The sequence below is a fragment of the Octodon degus genome, unplaced genomic scaffold (genome assembly GCF_000260255.1).
Source record: "Octodon degus isolate 3935 unplaced genomic scaffold, OctDeg1.0 scaffold00014, whole genome shotgun sequence".
In the NCBI taxonomy this organism is placed as follows: domain Eukaryota; kingdom Metazoa; phylum Chordata; class Mammalia; order Rodentia; family Octodontidae; genus Octodon; species Octodon degus.
Genome location: NW_004524590.1, coordinates 13702403 through 13709625, shown reverse-complemented (window position 1 = coordinate 13709625; position 7223 = coordinate 13702403).

The window sequence follows — 7223 nt, the reverse complement described above, 5'->3', positions numbered from 1 at the left end:
TTAATTTTATTTATTTATGTGTGTGTGTGTGGCCAGCTCAGCCCACCAGGGGGCGGGGCTGGCTGGCATGTGGTGCTGGGGGATTGAACCGCGGTCGATGTGCTTTAGCTAAACTTGTTCTAAGTAGGTGCTTTAGACCACTGAGCCATCTCACCAGCCCCCAATAAATTAATCTCTCTCAGTAAATTCTTCCCACTCCTGTGCAGAACTGGGGATTGAACTCAGGCCCTTGCACTTGCCAGGGAAGCGCTTATTCTACTGAGCCATCTCCCCGCCCCCATTTCTTTTTATATCATTTGTATTAACTCTTTCTATCTCATTGATGCCTATTAGTCTCACATTGTTCATCTTTACATCGTCTTGGAGGTGATGATTTTTTTTTTTCTGCATTCTACTTGTTTTTAAGAGATCCTTTCTTACATTTCCCTAGCTGCACCAGTGTCCTCAAGATCTGAAACTCTGTCTTCACTTTGACTCAAACGGTTTTGCAAGCTTGTGATTGGGATTTTAAGTTCCTCTGTACTTCTTTGACTCTGTTTCATGCGATCTATTTCTTTACTATATTGTTCGTTCAAGGAATCCGTCATTTTTCTAATCTCAATTTTTTATCAATATCTTCTCTAAAATCAGTTTTTAATTCTTATTTTTCAGATTTTTTTTCAGATCGAGTTACCTTCATGTTTCTGTTTTCGATTCTTTACTTCAGATGCTATGAATTCAGAGATTTCTTTATTTCAGAAATTATTTCTGCTCTGAGTTCCTCTATACCTTTCTATTGTTGTTTGTTTACTTCCGACGCTATTAATTCATACATTTCAGTTGAGCTAGTGTCCTCTGCTCTTGTTCTGGGTAGGCTCGGAGCACTGAGATTGCATTTTGCTCCTTCTCTTTGTCAGTTCATATAGCACTGATCTATAACCTTTGTCGTAGAGCATTGTTGCAGTTATAACCTTAGCATCTACTGAAATTCGGGTGCAGATCTATTACATTTGAATTTTCCCAGTTATACCTGGTTTGGGTCTAGCTGTTGTGTTCAGCTCCTTCCTTCCTGTTTCAGCTCTTGGAAGTGAACCTGTTGTGCCTCTCTGGCACAACAGTAAACCTCTGGTGCCCCTCTTTTTTGTCCCTGAACCAGGTACACATGGAGCACAGAACCTCTCCCACACACTAGCCGGCCCTGGGCTTGGGCTGGATCTCGGGGTCCTGAGAGTTTCGCAGAAGTTTTCATTCACTCAGCAAGCTTGGGGTCAGGGGTTCTGGGTGGGTGGTCTTGGGGTTAGGGTAGGAGGGGTCCCAAGTGCGTGGCAGAGGGTCTCACTAATGTGGCATGCCTGAGTTTTGGTCTGGAGAGGTCCCAATTGTGAGTGATTTAAAAGGCTGACTTTTTACAATCCTTCTCAATTCTCAAGATTAAAAAAAAAAGGTTTTGCCTTTACTTTACCCTCCATTAACCATCACACCCCTATGTACTGCTTACAATGGTACTGTCTACCACAAGAAATAGTTAGTCTGACCCTGACAAGAGTTTGAGGCTTCAGGCATTTTATTACTCCATCAGGTTCATTCATCTGCTTATTTTATTCATTACATGGATGGTATTCTTTTAGCACGTGCATCTTCATCCACCTTTCACCAAATATGTATCAAATTGAATGATGCCCTCTGCATTGCATGCCTAGTTATGACCCCAGAAAAGGTACAAACTATGGCATCTTTTTCGTCTTTGAGTCACCTTATCCTACAAAGACATATTGTGCCATAAACCATTCAAAGCCACATTAATCTTCTTACAACCCTGATTTTGAGACTCTACATAGTAATATTAACTGGTTCCATCCACATTTTAAACTACCAACTCATGATTTAACACCTTTCTTTGATATTCTCAAGGGCAACCTGGACCCCACCTCTCCAAAAGTACTTATGCCAGAGGCTAAAACTGCCTTGGACAAAGTAAATCAACTCACTCTAATGCTAAACTCTCAAGAGTTGACTCATCTTTGCCAATGTTTTCAATTATTTTTCAAACTGAATATATGCCCCCTGGGACCATTTAGCAGTCTCAAGGCCCTCTGTGATGCCTACATATGCCACATTCTCCACCTACTATCATTACTCTCTTTTATGATACTGTGGCCAGACTGACTGAGTGTGGGCAGACACATGTTATTCAGCTTTGTGGACATGAATTGCCAGATATCGTTGTTCCTTTTCAATACACCATTTACAGATAAAAACTTGTCCCACCCAAATTTTCTCATAAGAGAGCTCTGATAGTTGACCTACAAAACATTCTGAACTGTCTATTTTAATTACAAACCTCTAAAATTATAGAGATATTATAATTTAATTTGACAAAAATATATTTGAGTATACTTCAGTATTGTAAGCAAATTGTCTGTATATGTTGTTTGTTCATTTGTCTTATCTATGAACAGCTTTCTTATTTGAATACAATAATTTTTCTGCTTCATTTTCTTTTCTATTTGTCAATGATTTGTTCATAATTTAATTTGCTTTATAGATTCAAAAGGTATTCTCCCGCCTGGGTTCCAACTGGTCAATATATCAAAATTGGTTTTGTCATATGTCAGCAGAAATTTATTAAAGTAACTAAATGGGGATCCTTCAGGCTTGGAAAACCATTAATCAGGGATTCTTTCAGTGAATAAAGGATCAGCTACCTGGGAATAATTATCCAAGCCTTTGTTCATTAATAGAAAGCTCCCTTAATCTTTATCCTTGTGGGAGACATTCCCATAAATGTTATTAAAAATAGATTATTATGATATGTTTACATTGGCTATTATCTAAAGATTAAGCTTTCTAAACTGAGACAATAAGATTTTCTAACTTACACCACCATACAAGTCTAAATTTAAATCACAAAAGTGGCCATAATTAGATTATTAATCACTTGTGAATTGAATATATTCATGCCTCCAGATATACAAAATATACATATACATATACATATACATATACATATACATATACATATATATGTATATATATACACACACATTGCCAAAATATACATATGTGGAGGCATGAATACATTTACTTCACAAATACATATATATGCATATATATTACACTCAACATATATATATATATATTTCCAAATGTAAGCAAAGAATCATTTACAATGATATATTTTCTTTCTGATTCAGACATTTGCCTTTCTTTTATACTTCAAATAATTACAATGGGGGCTTCACGTCAAGCCAACATGAAGTCACTAGGGGGCCTACCAGTTAGCTCAGTTCTTTAAATGGCTGCTTCAACAAAGCAGTCAGGATCAGGTTACTGTGGTTCGATCCCCACAACTCAAGCCAGCCAAACCTGCCCTAAAGGCATTCGGAGAAAAAAAAATCCTTCAACATGAAGTCACCAGTCAGTAGTAACAAAAATTTATATGATGTGTAGATTATATATGAACTATTATAAACAGAGATATCTAAACATTGTCCTCCAGAAAATGTCACATATTTCTTCTGTAACATCTCATTTAAAGTCAACAAGTTAGATAAAACTTCCTATGTCCTAGAGATGATTGAAAAGCTATACTATGTCAAAATGGAAATTTAAGTCTGTCAGAAAACTGTCACATGGTATAATATTACTCATAGTGGATTTTAAATTTTCTGTGTAATCTGTACACCATATAACTGCTGCTTGTTGGCATCCAACAGAGATTCAGCTATTAGAATATCTATGGTTGTTAGAAAATAACAATTTTATTTTATGTTCTAAGGTCCTTGGCAGTCAAATAAAATAGCAATATTAAGCTTACTGACCTCATTGCACAACATTATGTCATTGATCGTCTCATCTGGATGTTCAATAATTGAGGTAAAGATACAAAATCTAGAAAGATAAAGAAGCTAAAAGGATCATCAATATTTTAACCCCAGCCCTCTGATATCAGTGAGGACCCAGTACATGAGGGAATCTTTCCAGTGACATCCTGAAACTCCCTTAAATTATACAAACTCCTGATTAAGGAGATTGGAAGACAACAGAGGACAAGATATGAGGTGTATAATATGCTTTCAAAAAAAGTAACTAGGAGAAAAGTCTCCCAAGCTTTCACAGAAAGGATTTTGCTCAATCATTGTCCATAACTCATCCAGATGGCTGACACTGACTGAAGAACTAGAGATGCTATATACAGTTCTAAGGTAAATTCTGGGGAAACTTAATCGACCTTGTTAAATAAAAAATTGATTAATACAAGTATCATCTTAATTTGGTCTTGAACGTTAAGCAGAAATGTATAACCACATGAGGTATAAAACAATATCCAACTACCCTTTAACTGATCAGTGTTCTAGGATAATATACTGTATAGGACTAAATTACTATAAACAGGGATTTAAAAAATCTTTAGCGGTGTGCAGTGTGGGCCCCACCCCTAGGGCACACGGAGATGGCAATTAAGACTGGGCATGGTGGCTCATGCCTGTAATCTCAGCATTTGGGAGGCTAAAAACAGGAGAATCACTATGAGCTCAATCTATGTAGTGAGAACCTATAGGCACTGTAGACCCTGTGCTAATACATTAAAAAATAATCTTTAGACTGGAGATCTTTAGTTTAAATTGAACAAGTTCTTCTAGAATGGAAAGGATTTGAGAAGGAACCCATCTCCTGCAGAGTCCCCCAAGTACAGCTCTGCCAACCTCAACTCACTACTTACTGCTCACAACTATACAACAGACACAGGAGCTATGTGAGGAGTGCTGAAGCTGGAGATTATCACGCCAGCCTCAAGAACACAGCACCTGAGGCAAGTCACAGGAATAAGCTACTGTAGTTTTCAAGAACACTGCATTCTTGAGCCCATGTAGAAAAGCTACTACCTGGAGAGGTTTCAAGTGATGTTCAACCTCCAAGTGTATATATAAATGTGCTGTAACCTTTGGAGCTCTCTGTCCTTTTCTTTCTCTTCCTCATTCTTCCTTCCATACTTCTCAGGAAAAAGGGCTCTGTATGGCCTCAGGCTTTTGTGTTCTGACTCTTAAGACTCTTGTCCATTTTTTTTTCATCATTTCACCATCTATTATGGTTTGTGTGTAGTTGGAACCCCAAAGCCTCATGCAGTTATTGGGATATGGTTCTAGTTTGTGATTAATTCATGACCCAACACTGAGATTATGAGGCAGATAGCCTGAAGGTAATATAAGGAAAGGAGAAAGGCTTGCCTCTGCCACTGCTGCCACTGCTGCCACTGATCCTCTCTTTTGCATTTGGTCTTTGCTGATTTCTGCCACCATGAACTGCTGCCCTCTGCCATGTGGCACTTTTCCTTGTAAACAGTTGAATATGGACTAAAATCTTCACAAACTGTGAGCTAAATAAACCTTTCCTTCCTTAATTTGGGGTGGCAGGTATTTTGTGCTAATAACAAGATAAAAGTAAATAAGACACTATCCTCACCCTGGTAGTATTGAAAGCTGCATTGGATGCAGCAAGTGAAGAGGAAAAGGAGGCAAAAATATGAAAGTTGAGAGGGATTATCAAAGTCAAGTGAACACATAATTACAAGGGAAGATTTACAGAGCAGCATAATCCATAAAGAGCCCCAAGGAAAGGTAAACAGCTAGGAATTGGAGAATTTAACTAGCTGGGTGGCATTATTCAAAGTAGGCAATCAAACAGCCAACCATCCTACAGAAATAAGAATTTGGTAAATTCAGGTGGGCATGTACAGGCAACTTTGAGATCAGAAACAAGCTACCTTTGAAAAACAAGGTCAGCAGTTAAGGACAAAAGATTCACTAATTTTGGTTGTCCATGTTCAGTATTTTTTTCCTAAAAATAGCATGTACTAGATGATAACTGTTATTTTCACCATTTCAGGAGGATAGATAAGATTCCGCTGCCAAGAAAAGAATTCTGATGATTCTGTGCACCACAAGAACAGGGGCAAGGCAAAGGGCTTCAAGAAATGTCTTAACTTTCTCTGTATTATCTCATTAATTTCATTCTATTTAAGATGATGATTCAAAATTAGGTTAAGATATCTGTTGACAACAAAATTCTTTTCTTCTGGGGTTGGTCACATTATCATAGCTTTGGGATACTTTTAATAGTAAATACAATTTTAATTTTCTTCTAATCTACTTTCATATAATCGTTGAGGCTTTCTTTGATCAGACCCTAAATTTCTCCCTTCAGCCACATTGGGGTATACTCCCTGTAATAATGTTGCCAGAGCTTTATGCTCATTGCTTGTACTGATGTAAGGGCTTTCATCCTGGACTGCTCAAGTGCAGCAACCCAAAGTTGGGCTTCATGAATTTTCATAAACTTAAAGTATATGCAAGCTGGCGTGTGCAATTAGTTAGCTTCTTGAAGGAACTTTCGACTCCAAGAAGTTAAATAATACCCAATTCCCCTAGCATCAAATATTTTCTTTCCTATCATCATCTTTAAGTGACCTTAATTTTATTAAGATCTAATTAAATCTATGTATTTATTAAAAATATTCTAGATTATCCAGGTCAGAATCAAATCATTCTTTCCAATCAACTTCCATAAGGGTTTGGATGGACCACTAACCACAGTACATTTCAATTTGCTCTGTGATAAGGTCAATAATTAAATGCCCATTTAGCCTAACAGATTGAAAGCTCCTTGGGGAGAGATATCCATGCATCATTTGCTTTGTGTATACTAGTTGTACTAGTACTTTATAACATTAAATATACAAAATAAATGTGTCATGTACTGAGCTAAACAGAATGATCTCTTTTTTATTAGATTTAAGAGATACTAGACATAGGTCTCAATGTGACCAATGTATTTCTCATACTTTTGCAACTTTCACCTCTTTCTGACTTACATTCCAATAGCCTAACTGTACAATGACATCTACCATGCCTGAGTAACTACATTCCACACAATGCCAACACTTACTTTGGAAGGTCCCTGGCTGTATTTCTAAATTCACACACAGCTCTTTGCCCATAAGTTCCCTGTAGTTTCATGTGAACTTCAAATAAGCCTCTCAGAAATTCATTTAGCAAAGACATATGGAAGGACCTACTATGTCCCAGAGCCTGAACTTAACAGCCACAATTAAAGAATAGGAAACTAGAGGCTGATTTGAAGTCACCATCTGTACAGTTTGCAGAACTAATAGATGCTTTTTTTATCCCTAGTATGGTAGCATGACATTTGTCACATGTTAAATCCATAATAGTTTCATACATCTG